We start from the raw sequence: 16888 nt of genomic DNA, 5'->3' as shown, positions 1-16888 counted from the left end.
GTTCAGATGTGTGTGTGTGCAGGTCTGTGTCTATGTACGTGTGTGAATTTTTCTAAACAATGGAATAATATTATTATTATTATTGTTATTATTATTGTTATTATTATTACCATAATTATTTCTATTATTATTATTTCTATTATTATTTATATATTACTATATAATAGTATATATCTCTCTAATATACAATGGGCCAGGGTGGTCCGGGGTGTCCTTGACCCTCTGGCTGCCACGGCCCGGTGCTCTGAGTCTGGCGGATCCTGGGCCCTCCCTGCCCCGGGGGGCCCCTGGGAACAGGGGTGCCTATTGCTGCCAATAGGGCGGCTCACCCTCCAGAGGGGAGCTTTCTCCTCTCTGGTCTTACTTTGCCCCACAGCCCTCACTCCCCCGCTCATCTAGAGCATCCACACACTTAGGACCTTGAGGTGCACGTTCGTCAGGTGCGGTGGTAGAGGTCCTTAGGGACCACTTCTGCTACACCCTGATAAGACTTGCGCCTCAGTTTTACTTACACTTAGACATCCCTACATGATGCCAACTACTCTACACAACACACACAGAGACCCTTGGGGTGGGCCAAGTGGTACATGGTAGGCAGGGCACTTTGAGCTAACCACCTGAAGGGCACTGCCCCATGAGCTACGAGGCCGTCCACTCCCCAATTTTAACTTTTCTTTTTAACTGCATTAGGATCACAAACATCCACACACTACAGAGCGGGGGAGGTAGGGCAGGGGGCTCTTCTCACACCCCTGTTTCTACCATGCCCCCTGGGGCATGGGGTAAAAAGGGGATCCGCTGCCTTGGGTTCTGGGCGAGTGGCACAGCAGGGGTCCCGCAGCGCCCCGGAGGATCCCCATGGCTTTATATCTACTTATTTACTTATTTATTTATTTATTTAATCCTCTTTTTAAAATTATTTATATATGTATGAATATATATATGTATGTGTATGTGTGTGTGTATATATATATGTGTATGTATGTATATGTATATATATATATATATATATATATATATATATATATATATATATATATATATATGTATATGTGTATATATGTGTATGTGTATGTATGTGTGTATGTATATGTATGTGTATATTAATATATATATGTATATGTATATATATATATATATATATATATATATATATATATATATATATATATATATATATATATATATATATATATATATATATATATATATATACATATATATTTTATTTTATTTTATTTTTTTTTTGGTGAGTGAGGAGGAAAAGGGGGGGTATTTCCCACCTGAGTGGCTGGAGGTTCTGAGTGCGTAATGATATGGTGCTGCCGTGTTGTGATATTGTTGCGTGGTCGTCTTGTGGTGCTGTGGTGTTGTTGTGCTGTTGTGTGAACGTATGGGTATGGATGGACAGAATGTTTATGTGCGGGTGTCAGGGTCCACGGTGGAGGGCTGGTGAGCTGTGATAAAGATGAGAGGGGGATAGGGGTGGGTTGGGACAGTAGGCTGTGTACGGGGGATACTGGGTTTCTGGGGAGAGGACTTCTGTGGTCTCTGGTGTCTGACCGGGTGCGCTGGGGGCCGGCACCGACTCGTGATAGGTGGTGGCCTGGGCTGGGTCCGTCCTCCCGGGTGCCTGGCCGAACCCCCCATCCTCGGGGGTGAGTGGCCCTTGGGCACAGGTGACCCCTGGTCTTACCCCCTGCACTCGATCGGGGGCCCTGCGTCTAGCGGGGCCCTGCAGACCTCAGTCCCTGGCCCCTGGGGTCCTCCCTCTGCAGTGTCGGGGGCCTGCCTCTAGCCTTCCCGGGACGCTCCCCCCTTGCCTCCTCCTGGATTGGCGTGCTGCTGTCTCCATGGTGGTCTGTCTGGGACCTGTGCTCTGTTGTGGCTGCGGGACGCCCGGGGATGAGGGCTATCTCAGTGCATGTCTGGCCTCTGGGAGCAGCGGGGCCACATCTGCATGATCACTCCTTGGCATGATCACCTGACCCAAATCAAACCCAATTTTCTATACTGCCACCTGTAGCCCTATATGTGTAGGTGAGTATATGCGTCTGTGTATATTTCTATATACGTATATGTACCTCTTTGCAATTGTCATTGTTGTGCTCACTGCTACTCATGATTTCTCCAGTTCATCTCTCCAGGTTCTTCTTGTGATTATGACTTCAAAGACCCCAGGATACTGTCTCCTTTCAGGCTCAGTAGCTGGTTATTTGTTTCTCCTGTCTGTAGTCATCTGTTCAGTTGTTGTGGTTGTTCTCTACTGTTGTTTTGTTGTCTCTCTCTCCCCCCCTGTCTAGTCTCTTCTCTACAATCTTTTCCTTTTTCACTGTTTCTTTCCTGATATCACCTTGTTCTGGTTAAGCAGTAATCTTCAAACTTGGCAATATACGGGAGGGAAACTGTATGGATACATGTATGCGTATGTATATACATGTGCATACATACGTATGTGTGTGTATGTATATGTATGTATGTATGTGTATTCATGTATAAAATATATATATATAATTTAAAAAAAAAAAAACACTAATAAAGAGTACCATTTTAACACTCAAGGGCAGCTCTATACATTAACGGCTCCCTTTGGAAAAGCAAATGTGTTCTGCACAATACGGCAGCCAGACCATAATTCTGTTGTCGTGACGCTGAACAGGACAAGGGGAAGAAAAAATAAATAAATAAACAAATAAATAAATAAATAAATAAACTAGTCCAGTACCAAATAAAACTATAAGTATCAACACTAAATTCTAAAAATGTCGTAATATTTGACCAATTTTAAAGTTTTACTAAATTTTCTTCCCAAAATTCACCTACAGCGGAGGTAGCGCCGTTTTACTACACGATGAGAACTAGTGCCTTATTTAGCAGTGTTTTTGTGTGAAAGTAATGCGCCGAAAATTCTCTAAATAAAGCGTGAATGCAGACCCATATCAGATTTTTTTGGTGGGAGTCCGTTTATTTGTGTTTTTGGTCAAGTAAAATATTGCCCCATCTGAGTGCAGAGGGGCAGGGAGGTGGTGTTTGGTAGGTATTCGCGGATACCCGGAAGATGTCAGGAAATGATCCCGCCCACAACTTAACAAAATATGATTGGCTAAGACAGCTGTCATTGTCAAATTGTGTCCACATTCGCTTGAGTTACACAGGCATTCGTTGCAGTTACTGAAGGCCCTGCCTGCCAGAATGTGTCGCTGATTTACTCAGATACCATCAACAGGAAAATTGTGATTGGTCCATTTTCCATTTAGTAATATTAACCCATTGTTGCCAGGACAAGTTTATAAAAATAATATAAAACTCATTGCTATGATTTCACCGAGTAAAATAAATAAATAAAAACAAAATAAAATCAAATAAAGAAATAAAATAATTATTTAGGAGTACAAAAATTCTTTCAATATTTTTTATTAGGCCTTCACTGAATACCTTGAAGGCCCTGAGGGTTCTCCACTGCTAAAACCACATTCATCAGGCTATCGTGCTAGGTAGAGCATATAGTTAAGCAACTTAAATTAGTGAAACTTACAGTTCCCACGTATGTAGCTGGGTCACAGACAGTTGGTACAGATACATGCTTCAGCTTCAGGTTCTTGGCGAATCCTGCTTTGTACTGGCCCTCGATGAGAAAGCAGTCCAGTCAAGACTTCTGTAAAAAAAGACTTCTGTGCTCTTTCGTGCAGCCAACAACAGAGCAACAGCTGTGCTTCGCTCCACCTTCGCTTGTACCTTCACCATGTTTATTTTACCGAAGCAGCCAAAAAAAAAAAACGCGCTGCACAGAAGAAGCAGTACAAGGGGCGGGCCAGGAGGAGTTTGCATGACATCATGCAGGGCAGATCTCAAATCTGCATGTTTAAGCACGCATGTCCTGAAAGCAAACTTTGTCTGGAACAAGCAAGAGAAGGAGACAATAGAATTTTCTCCTATCGGGGGTGTTTTTAGACAGGCTGAGGACGCATATCACTGTTACAAAACCAGTCTAAAGTGAATTTTACATAATATGGGACCTTTAAATGAATCTGGTCCTGGTTGACCTGAACTGGAAGCTAAGAAGTAGAAATTTTAAATAACCTGCAATCAGTAATATTGGTGCTGATAATCTCATTTTAAAGTGTTGATTATGATCAGGCTTATATCTAGAAGGGAGACATTTTCAAGATGACTTCCAAACTCCTTACAGCCCATTTAATCTAATTAATCACATTTTAATCTCATATCTATTTAAGGTCCCCTAATAAAGAATTTAAATTCTAGAACATTACAAAATTGTAGTGCATGACTAGTCAAATGAATTCACAAGGACGAGACGATTTGTAAATCTATATTTTTATTGGTGATTGAATTGAACCTAATTCAGGGCATCTTCTCCAAATAATTCTATATTCTATAACGTCAGGCTGGAGCAGCGTTGGTGATATAAAAATTCTTTTTTACATGAGCTACAAATAACCATGTTTTTGTTGACTGTTCCGTCTTGTGGTGTGTAGGGGCAGATATGTTTTCCAGCAGAAAGAGATCAGACAGAGCTTGAAGAGGATAGGTAGCTAAACATTTCTTAGAAGCTACATGTCTGCTGTGTGTCAGATAACTGTCATATTGAAGAAATACACACATTGTGTGACGGCAGAGGATTGTCCACAGTAGTATGGAATGTTTCTTCTGCACCTTTCTTTTAGATACAGAAATTAGATTTTAAATAAAAATGTCCTAAGTGACACTGATAACTCTAACTCTAGCCTTCATTATGAGCCTGATGTTTGATAAGGCCTCAGCCTGGACTGTAGCTATGGCCCAGCAGCTGGGAAGGATGTCTTAAGTGCTGAAAACTCCTGTCTATGACATATATTTGGGTCAAAGTCTTTCCCCTTTTAACTTCATTGTATGAAGGCCCCCCCCCTGGAAGGCTAAAATGTAAGTGGAAATCTGTATGTGCAGCAAATTAGCCAGAGCCACTGTGAGGTGAGGAGGCAGCATGCATTACAGTCACTTTAAAAAATGATCCACAGTGAGCTTGAACCATGCTCTTCACTCCTTCAAGGGTGTTTTTGTGATGCTGTTGAATAATGAATGAGGCACAGACACTGAGAGGAGGAGAGATTTTCCTCTGGCGATGGGGCTGTACTGCAGCACTTGTTTTCACTGATGCTCTCTTTTGTTCTGGAGTTTTCTCAGCTCTCTGAACCACAACCCCAAGGTTTGGTATGAAACGCTGCTGAAGTCTACCACAAACAAGTGTGATAATCAACATTTGCATCTAAAATCAACTGATCCATAGCTGGCTTATCCTCATGTTGTTGAAACTGAGCCATGCTTCAGCCACTTAGGAATTTTCATCCTTGGTCAGTACAATAGGAAAGAGAGCAAATAGTCTACTATGCAAACAGATGCAAAGCACCTCTAGGAATTTTGAACCCAAGAATCAGCTCTATGGATTTCACATGCTCCTTCAGAGCTTTTTATAGTTGCTGTGATTTAATTTAAATCTGTTAGATTTACTGGCAGTCTGGACATCCTAAAAATCTGTGATGGAATATAATGGTGGTATAATTATGCCTCTATTTAACCAGGAAGTCCTTCTGAGATCCATTCAAGGGAATATATATATATATATATATATATATATATATATATATATATATATATATATATATATATATATATATATATATATATATATATATATGCTAAAAAAAATAAAGGGAACACTAAAATTACACATTCTAGATCTAAATGAATGAAATATTCTTGTTAAATACTTTGTTCTTTTTATAGTTGAATGTGCTGACAACAAAATTACACAAAAATTATTAACGGAAATCAAATGTGTTAACCCATGGAGGTCTGGATTTGGAGTCACACCCAAAATTAAAGTGGAAAAACACACTATAGGCTGAGCCAACTCTGATGCAATATCCTTAAAACAAGTCAAAATGAGGCTCAGTGGTGTGTGTGGCCCCCACGTGCCTGTATGACCTCCCTACAATGCCTGGGCATGCTCCTGATGAGGTGGCAGATGGTCTCCTAAGGGATCTCCTTCCAGACCTGGACTAAAGCACTAAAGCATCCACCAACTCCTGGACAGTCTGTGGTGCAAAGTGGCGTTGGTGGATGGAGCGAGACATGATGTCCCAGATGTGCTCAATGGGATTCAGGTCAGGTCCTGTCCATAGCTTTAATGCCTTCATCTTACAGAAACTGCTGACACACTCCAGCCACATGAACTCCAGCATTGTCTTGCATTAGGAGGTACCCAGGGTCAACCGCACCAGCATATGGTCTCACAAGGGGTCTGAGGATCTCATCTCGGTACCTAATGGCAGTCAGGCTACCTCTGGAGAGCACATGGAGGGCTGTGTGGCCCTCCAAAGAAATGCCACCCCACACCATTACTGACCCACTGTCAAAGCGGTCATGCTGGAGGATGTTGCAGGCAGCAGAACGTTCTCCAGGTGTCTCCAGACTCTGTCACGTCCCTCACATGTGCTCTGTGTCAACCTGCTTTCATCTGTGAAGAGCACAGGGCACCAGTAGCCAATTTGCCAATCTTGGTGCTCTCTGGCAAATGCCAAATGTCCTGTACGGTGCTGGACTGGAAACACAACCTCTACCTGTGGAGGTCCTCATACCACCCTTATGGAGTCTGTTTCTGACCCTTTGAGCACACACATGCACATTTGTGTTCTGCTGGAGCTCATTCTGCAGGGCTCTGGCTGTGCTCCACCTGTTCCGCCTTACACAAGGGAAGAGGTAGTGGTCTTGCTGCTGGGTCGTTGCCCTTCTACGGCCTCTTCTATGTCTCCTGATGTACTGGCCTGTCTCCTGGTAGCGCCCCCGTGCCCTGGACACGACACTGACAGACACAGCAAACCTTCTTGCCACAGCTAGCATTGATGTGCCATCCTGGATGAGCTGCACTACCTTAGCCACTTGTGTGGGTTGTAGACTCGTCTCATGCTACCACTTGAGTGAAAGCACCGCCAGCATTCAAAAGTGACCAAAACACCAGCCAGAAAGCTCAGGAACTGAGAAGTGGTCTGTGGTCACCACCTGCAGAACCACTCCTTTCTTGGGGTGTCTTGCTAATTGCCTATAATTTCCACCTGTTGCCATTTGCACAACAACATGTGAAACTGTTTGTCAATCCGTGTTGCCTCCTAAGTGGACAGTTTGATTTCACAGAAGTGTGTTTGACTTGGAGTTACACTGTGTTGTTCAAGTGTTCCCTCTATTGTTTTGAGGAGTGTATATAGGGCTCACCAGCCACTGTGGCTTGTGGTTTCCCAGAGTTACTGGCAACTCAGCATTTTCACTAGCCACAATTTTGTTATGGATAATTATTTTTAATGTGATTTAAGTCGACAATGACATGCTAAAGTTTACTCAAAATAGATTTACAACCTTTTTAAATGTAAATGACCTTTGTTTGCACTTGAATCAAGACTACATCATTGTTTAACGCCACAGGTCATTATCAGGTATTCAGTTTTGAAACGGTTGTGCTCCTTTAATATGAAAATATGCAGACCATTGAGACAAAGTAATAAAGGGAGGAGTTTATTCTTTCATTTAATGCAAGCTGTGAAGGTTGAAGATAAATTAAGATAAAAACTAAACTGAAATCAAGCTAGAAACACTGTCTGCTTAAATATTTATTTACAACAGTAATTTTTTGTAATAAACTACCATACTGTCTGGGCTATAAGTCACCCCATGGTATAATCATACACTTTTTTGAAGTTGTATCAGTCATAAAATGTGTCACGACGACAAAAACAGCAGATGTAAGTCACACTGGACTATAAGTCACATTTTTTTTTAGAATGATTTGGTTTGTTTAGAGTATTTCCAGAGTGAACTTTTTATAACTTTGATAAATGTTTGTATATTGAGAGGTTTAGATATTGTTCCAACACACCTTGTATCTGTAACCAGTTTCTTTTTTCTTCGTGTTCTTCTCGATGCCCACGACCCCCCTCTCCCTTCCCCTGCTCTCGATGAGTGTTGCAGGTGAGGAGAGTGCATTGTGAGATTAACGCCGCGCTCACAGGCTCTAGAACGGTTGCAGTCCGGATTCCGTGCAGATTTTCCACAAGCTGCCACTCACATCAGCTCCAGATGGAGGCTGTGGTTGGCTCCAGTGCCGGGTGCGGAAAGGGCACTCGTGAGAGTAGAAGCTCTCGTGGGTTCACATTCTTGTCTAGACTAGAACAAGCCCCATATACAGGAAGTATATGTAAACAATAAACGTATTTGCCTGCAACACTGCATGCTCGTGTTGTCTAGTGCTTTTAGAATTGTTATTTCCTTCTATAATGAGTAAGTACACAAACCTTTATTCCTCTGTTTATTATTTTAAATAACGTTACTTTTTGTGAAGTTTTCGCCGAATCTATAACATATCAGATATTGCCAGAATTTGTACCCGATATACACGCACTGCATATTGGAAGCACATTATTTCTTGTAGCAATGTTATAAAACTATTGCAATCATAATAAAATTAATGTTTTCTGTCTATTGCATTCAGCGAGCAGAAGAAAGGTGCTTGCTGTGGCCATTCTTCTTGCACTGCAGGAAGACCACAAGGACACCTGATTCAAATGATCAGCTCGTCATCGAGCTCTGCTCGAGCCTGATAACGAGCCATTCATTTGAATCAGGTGTGCTGGAGTGGGGTAACATCAAAACATGCAGGGCAGGGGTCCTCCAGGACCAGGGTTGGGTAACACAGCATTAAGGTCAATTCAAAGGGGAAGAAGTAAATCTTAAGGTTTAGTCACACACATAAAATATTATAAGGATCAATAAAGTATTTTAAGATATAGAAATATAGAAATGAAAATATGTTGAAAAAAGGGTCTCCATTTACATTTTACAACTTTCCTTGTGTGGCTACTTTACAAGTTGGAGGAGTCCTCCCTTGTACTGTCACCCCCTTGCATCTGAGTAAATGGCCCAATTGCTCATGCTTCTGCCGGGGGTTGGGGTCCTAGTTGTGGTCTGGAGACGAGGGGGGGTTTACAATCGGGGACTAGGCGTCCATCTCCAGCTTGCTTGGGGAGTACATGACTCCTCATTTCAATCAGGTTTAGTGTTTGCATGATCTCTACTTTTGCTCTCTGAAGGCCTGCTTTGCTGATCCTCAGCATTTGCGGCACCAGGCTGAGGGCAAAGTAATACACCTCATCATGTAGGTGTCAGGGACCGGTGGTTTGGCAGGTGGTTCTTGGAGGACTTGGAGGAGTCTATCACAAAAATCAGCTGGCTGTTGAGGTGGAGGGCTCCTCTTCCTTCTCACTTCCTGCGAAGGCCTCACTGCTTTTCTTTCCTGAGGGCTCTGGGACCTATCCCCCTCCCGAGATGTTGAAGCAGATGAAATAGATGGTGTCGGAGAGGGAGCCATGCTTATTGTTGATGGTGTTGCAGATCGCGGCTAAAGTTCAGTGGCTGATGTCCCAGGCCTTGTTGCTGTGGTGGTCTGTGATGTGATTGTGCTTGTCGCTGTTAAAATAGGTGGTGTTGCAGCAGCAGGTGGTGGGGGTCGTAAGTTGCTTTTGAAGCTGTTAATGGCCAATTTAAAACACAAAATAGGAGACATTATTTGTGTCTACAAGATTAAAGTATGTATGTGAATATCTAAATATATATATAATATACATTGTAGTATTTTTTCATCAAACCAATGCAATACAACACTAAAAATAGATGACAATGTCTGCCAGTGTTTTTTATGTACATATTATTCTGTACAAACCTTCTGTGCTAAATGTGACACCGGAGAAAGGCCATTACCTCAACATATTTGTATGGAGGATTCTGTGAGTCTGCGGCAGATCCACTAGGGCCCTCTTTCTGTGTATGTTTCATGAAGCTGTCACGAAGAAGTCTCCATCTTTTCCTGCAGTCCTCAGCTATTGAAAAAAAAAAAAAGATAATTAAAAAAAATATTTGAATTTATTCCTGTTTCATTCCACAGATACTTGGCATCTGGTGACTCCCTGATCAGCCTGGCGTTCAGCTATAGACTTGGACACTCCACAGTGATAGAGTCGGTGCGCATGGTCTATGCTGCAATAGAGAAAATGATGATGGAGGAATTCATACCCAGACCAACACAACAGCCTTGAATGGAGGTGGCACACAACTTCTGGGAGAAGTGGAATTTCCCAAACTGCTTGGGGGCTATTGATTGGAAGAAAATCAACATACACGCCCCACCTCACTGGTTTCTCAGTTCTTTGATTACAAAAACAACTTCTCTATTGTGCTTATGACTCTAGTGGATGCTGACTACAGATTTAAAGCCATTCAAGTAGGTGACCTTGGCAGGATGAGAGATGGAGGTGTGTTTGCCTCATCAGATCTGGGAAGAGGGATGGAAAGTGGAACTTTACATGTGCCCCCCAGTGTGCCTCTGCCTGGTGCTCCTGAGCTTGGTTCACTGCCACATGTTATGAATAGAATAGAATCGAATATTCCTTATTGATCCCCCTTGGGGGAAATTTTTTTGTCACTGCAGCCCAACAAAAAAAGTGCAGTAATGCAATAACAATAAAAAGAATACGATGATGGAATATAAAATTAGAAATTTGAAGAAATAAAAAGAAATATAAGAAATATAGAAAAGTAGAAAAATATTACTATTTACATATTTACATAGGAGAGAGAATTACTATTAACATAGTGGGAGATGCCGCTTTCCCACTTAAGATGTATCTGTTGAGACCCTACCCTGCTACCGATGTGGATCATGGCCAGAGGATTTTCAACTACAGACTGTTGCAGGCTTGCATGGTGGTTGAGTGTGCCTTTGGGATCCTCTCTGCAAGATGGCGTCTCCTGTTAAGAGATATTAACCTGCACCCTGACCATGTGGACTGTGTTGTTGTGGCTACATGCATCCTGCACAACTACTGGCTTATTCCAAGTGACAACCTTAGGATGCTGTATGAGACTGAGGACGACTGTGGACGACTGCCACAAGTAAGATACCTTGGGGGCACAGGGCTGCTGCACAAGCGTATGAGAATAGCAGGACCTTTACCACAACTTTACTTCAACAGTCAAGCTGGTAGTGTGGCCTGGCAGGGAAGAATGATATGGGCCATTGTAATTGTGTCCATTTTTTTTCCTTTCCTATTTTTGTACTGTGACATTTGAGACTGTGGATTAAAATTTGCAAAGAAATAAAAAGTTGAAACTGTGTCCTGTGTTGTCCTTTATAATGCAGTAGTAACTACTTCAGTTCATTCTCACCGAGGCGTGAAAAGTTGTTACCAGGCAGATCACATTAGCATAGAGTTGCAGCCGCCCTCCTCCCCCAACTACTTATGCAATGATACCTAAATGCCCTAAAGTGTACGTGGCCTGGGTTCATCAAATATAGAGCACACGCAACATGTTACAGTCAAATATTACTACAACTTTTATTATTATTCTATTATTATTTTATCATACTAGTCATAAATTACAAATACCCGTCTGTACACAAGCAAACCTGCACAATAAAACAGTATATGCATAACTGTACCCTTTAGTGTGTAACTATAACACATTTATTATACTTTAATAAAACTATCATGTGTTTCATGTTTTTCTTTTCTGTTCATATAGTTTGTGAATGATGTTAACAATGGAGAGTGAAAAGGTGTGAACTTTTAAAACATGTTATCAGGCGCTGTCAGGCTGTCCAAGACGGAGGCTGGAGATGAGCTCGTCAGAATGCCTGATAGCAGAGGACTTCGCAAACAGACCAGTGAGCTACCACTGTGTACAGGCAGTGCACATGGGAGCTGAGTATCGTAGTCTCATATTGTAATGGGTTTAGTATTTTAGATGCCTTTTCAGAAAAACTACAATTAAATAATTCAACTTGCCACAGTGGCTAGGAGTAGCAGTGTTACCTGGCACAGCTGGAATTCACCTGCATTTGGCGGGTTGGCGGATGTTAATCTCAAGCCCTATATATATATATATATATATATATATATATATATATGTCCCCCAGTCCACAGGTGTAACACTGTCGACCACCAGAGCTATATGGAGGGCATCGCCTCTGTGCCAGCTAATCTTGGGTTGGCGGGGCTAGAGTTCTGTCTCTGCACCCCCCCCGGACCTTCCTTCACCTGTTGCCCTGGCTGGGGTAGATTGCATCATCTGCTGGGCAACCTGATGATTTTCCAGTAACGCAATCAGGGTTTCAACATTAGTAGGAGAGGTCTGGGCAGCGTACCTTATAGTGTCATCAGGCAGTGCCCGGACGCACCGGTTCAGGACTACTCATTCCAGCAGTGGTGGACCATCCCCTTCAGCCAGCCGGTTCCTTGTGAGGTGCAAGAGCTCAGCTACCTGGGGCCGTGCTGGCTGGGCGGGGTCATAGTGCCAGGTGTGGACGCGTCCGCAGCCTGCACCGCCGTTAGATCCTGGCAGGCCTTCTGGGCTTCCCCGGTGAGTAATGGGGCCAGGATTGCTCCCCAATCTGCAGCTTTCCAGCCCTCCCTTGTTGCTGTCCTGTCAAAGACCTTCAGGCAGGCTCCAACATCATCTTCAGGCGTTAGCTTGGTTAATACATCTCTGGGTGCTCTGGGCCTCACTGCAGCCTGTGATGATTGCTGTGCTTACCGGGCCAGCACTGTCTGTAGCTCAGTCTGGCTCTTTAGCAGTGCCGCGAGGGCCTCCTCGATTTTGTGTTTCCTCCGCCCTGGTTTAAAGCAAACAGATCAGACTTGCACGCATTCTCCACCATATGTAAACAGCATTGACAGATACAGAGCTGGCTCCAACAAAAAAGCCTTATTTTAGCTCTGGGGAAAGGGGCAGGGGAACAAAATAGAACTCAGATTCCTCCCAGACAGGGGAATTGACTAACCCAGGGCCGGGCGGGAGTCCTCCTGGGACAGGAACAGGAGGAAGGGGAAAGCGGTTAGCTTTAGCCACTGGCTTGGGGTTTTTCTTCTCTTTGGCTGTTTTCGAATTCGCCTACTACATACTGCTTATTAAAGTAGTATGTAGTAGGCACTGCCTACTACATACTACTTTCATAAGCAGTATGTAGTTTGACTGTTCAGTTGGGTTCATTTTGTAGTATGTTACGCTGGTCTTCAGTTCGAAGAAAACGGAAGTTGGCTACGGCTGACTTTTTTTCCCCAAAAAACTTTAATGAAAATGTAGAAAATAAACAAACCACGAGTAACTTATCTGCAAATATATATTGGTCAGTTTTTGGTAGTCATGCATGCGGCTAATGCTAAGGCTGAATAGGCTGCCCTATAACAGTGTGTTAAGAGTAATGGTCTCGTTTGTGTTATTACTGGATGTGCATACGAACCTTGAAGTGTAAAGGTGCTTTGAGTGGTCAGAGACTAGAAAAAGGGGTTTATCTATAACCTTTAAACAGTTCACATCCTTGGCTTTGATGAGCATTAGTAGTTAAATTAAGTAATTACTCTTTGCACTCTGTTTCATCCTTTGGTTTTGTTTCTGCAATTCTTTCTCTCTCTTTTCCCGCCGCTTCACTCTTTTCCTCCCTCTCTCCCTCTCTCTACTGGTGTCTCCTCCCATACGTTCAGTAAGGTTTTGTTTTGCTGGATCACCAGTTGTCCTTTTGCCCACTGCCTAATGCCTCATAGACCCCCAGAGATGCTGAGCGTCCGATGGGCAAGACAAAGCCCAGCGTTTATCCAATGACCGTCCAGTTTCCACGGTGGAACAACCCACTACGCTTCCCCATCGAAGTCAAAAAACGCTGAGCGTCCGACTGTGTTTAAAGTGCTGAGACGCTGCAGGGATGAATGAGATGCGCCAGTTACCTGTGATAGGTAGCTGATTTTGAACAAAAGATGAAGGAATTCTAGCGCATATTTTGTCAATGAAATGTACACACAGTAGTACATATCACCACTTTTTGGGGGGACATTTTAGAGGAAGCTGAGTGAGCTTCCCTTGCAGTCTTAGAGCAATGGCCACTGGTTCAAAGAAGTGATGGGGTTGGAAAATGATGCAGAAGTGTGTAATGAATGTGAACCCAGAGATCGGCCTCATTGTGAGCCAGGTCTCTACAGATCTATGTACATATTGATTTAATACTGTTGCTATAGAGTCATTCTGAGACCTGGAAAGTGACTCACGTCAGCCCAGAGCCCAGGAAGCTCTTTCCTGTTTTCCTGTCATCCAGGTCAGAAAGTTGAGCGAGTTTTCTTCTAATCCCAAAGGCAGCTGGATTTGGTGTAAATTATGTCGGACATTAAATGCAGTTTGATCTAAAAAGCTTCAGATGAGAAGCGAAAAGTTTTCAAGATCTCCGACCAAGTGTAGACCAGATGAGACCCTGGGACCTCCCATACCCTAAGACACTGGTAGCATCACAGTCCATATTAGGAACCGCATAACACATGTCTGCGTGTGTGAGACAGCTGTGTTTGCTGTCCTGAGGGCCAGGGCTTAACATGAAGAGCAGATTTCAGATTTAATTTTACTCTACACTAACTGCTGAATTTTGCTCTAAGTCTCTGAGATAAAGGATGAGACCTAACCTGTGCTCTTGGATAAGTTAAAAATAATGGTGTTGTGATTCTGGATCTGCTCCTATCACCTCAGAGGAATGTACTTTTATTTCAAGTTAAACTTGTGCTGCTTATATATCACATTTATTCTGAATCTCAGTGATTCTTGGTTTTAAAGGTCTTCTTTTGATTAAGCTCATTTTAACACACCAGTCTGTCATGGAAAGAAGCAAAACACACATTGAAACTGATGCTTAAATATTGCATTAACACATATGAGACAATCTTATGTAGGTATGTCCCATTCTAATTGCGTGATTGGAAATTGACCTGATCATGTGGTTACAGATTTGATCGAAATCTGACATTATATCCCGAGCAGGGATTGAATGTATATGTGTATATTCATTTTTATTCTTTTTCATAGATATGTAATATTTCAAAACAAATGGGAAAAATAAAAGCTAAGTATATACTACGGTTATGTGGTGGTACAGAGTCAGACCGTCTCAACTCTACACAGAAACAACATATGGTATGACATCACTTTGCTGCAGCGACACTGTTGGTTAAATGCTGTAAAGCAGAACATGGCAGGAGCTTAAAGCTGGGAGCGCAATGTATTGGTATCGGGTATCGAGACTTAGTATCTGCAGAGAAATTCAAATGACTCAGACTCTGACTCAGGGGCAAAAGAACCCCGGTCGGGATACCCTAGTCTTATGTAGAATGCCTGGAAAAAATATGAAACCAGCAGTCTTGGAGGGTGTTCATTCCGTAGTTAAATGTATAGAAAAGACGAAGATCCTAGACCTGCCACAAAACTTTCAAAAATTACTCCAACACACCACCAGTACTTTGTTACCTTTGTCACACCTCAACGAGAGGACTCAACTAGTGACACACAGGACTCTTCATCAGTCTGGCTTCAGCGTTCTCTAGGGGCTGTTCCCAGATCAGGTTTGCAGGTAGGAGCCTTGTCATGAACCATTTTCTTTAATTTTCCATCTCAGATTTTCATTTGGATTGAGATCTGTTTGCAGGTCATGACTTTTACCTCCTGTGTCTTTCTTCAAGGCAATGTCCGGCATGCATTTAAGATGTAATGACAGACATCTCCCCGGTGCCTTTACCTGACATGCAGCCCAGGATCATCAGTAAAGTTTGCTTCTTTTCTTCAGGCTGTCTTCATGAATCACACTGGAGGTCTAGCATCATCACCTTGCCCAATGCAGATTTGCAATTCATCACTGAGGATGACCTTCACCCAGTCACCCACAGTTTCCCACAGTCACCCGTTGCTTGACTTCAGCCCACTAGAAACTTGCTTTTTTCTCTTTGGGTGTTAATGATGTCTTTTGTTAAGCTTTTCTGGATGTATATCCAATTTCCTACCAGGTGGTTTCTTACAGTTCACCAACAGAGGTTGAATACAGTTTCTGCCCCTTTGTTTCACGTTTTCTAATTGAAGACATATCGCTTCTCTATAAACTGTTTAAAATATGGACGTAGTCTCTGCTACATCGACCGTCTGTTCCTGATGCAGAGTAATGAAGCCGATCACTGTTGGGGGCCATATTGGATATGACCGGTAGGATTTCAGCGTCCTTTCTTTTCAAAGATATTTTTGGGGCTTTTTCACACCTTTAATGTGATAATAGAGGACAGCGGATAGAGTTGGACAGAGGGCGAGAGAGGGGAGTGATATACAGGAAAGACGCCACAAGCTGGAATCGAACCCAGGCCACCCACGTGAGGGTGAACCTCATGAAGCGCGATCTAAAACCACTAGGCTATCTGCTCTTCTTTCAGCTTCTATTCTCACAGCTATGGGGTGCCCGTCAGTCACGTGAGCTGGGCTGTGTCTATTATTGGACAATCACACAATCCTAATTCTAAACCACTGACTGAGAAAAAATTCACCCCCCATTCTGTGCGCTGATAGAAAAATTAACGCTTTAGACCCAAGTTGTTTTTTTAACCAGGCTGTAAATATGTTTTTAGTGCTGTAAAAGTTTGTTTTCTTTTTTGCTTGTCTTTGTAACGACACAACCCTTCTCGAGTCGGCGTTGGAACACTTAAGGGGGAAAACTTTTAGGAAACTGAGAAATTCTGCCACCAAAGCGTTTTTAAGTAGACTCAAATAATAAATGTTAAATGCAGAAAAAAAACAATGAATTCTCAAGAGACTGTATTCAAATTTTAAAAAGTTTGCAGTTTAATCAAAACGATGAACGCCTCTCCTGCGCACCCGGCGCTGAAAAAGCCCCCAACAGTCTTTTTCAACCCTAAATTATGTAACAATCCCCGTCCAACGAAAAATACCCCGCTTGTCCTTTTACAAGTCCTTTTAAATTGTTTTTCACACAGTTTTT

The 16888-nt window shown here is 42.6% G+C and overlaps 1 protein-coding gene across 1 annotated transcript in view; it reads left to right on the top strand.

Moving 5' to 3' along the window:
* The window catches only part of sccpdhb (saccharopine dehydrogenase b), a 30425-nt gene extending 19266 nt beyond the window's left edge, over positions 1 to 11159 (top strand). The window contains exon 13 of the mRNA XM_074685278.1: positions 9986 to 11159. The gene's annotated coding sequence lies outside the window, so the exon portion shown is untranslated. The remainder of the gene's footprint in view (positions 1 to 9985) is intronic.
* Positions 11160 to 16888: the final 5729 nt, after the last annotated feature.

The sequence above is a fragment of the Halichoeres trimaculatus genome, unplaced genomic scaffold (assembly GCF_033239565.1).
Source record: "Halichoeres trimaculatus isolate MK-OKI-2021-1 unplaced genomic scaffold, fHalTri1.1 fHalTri1_scaffold_13, whole genome shotgun sequence".
Taxonomy (NCBI): domain Eukaryota; kingdom Metazoa; phylum Chordata; class Actinopteri; order Labriformes; family Labridae; genus Halichoeres; species Halichoeres trimaculatus.
Note: the sequence above shows the minus strand (reverse complement) of the source record. Positions and strands in the feature narration are given on the sequence as shown.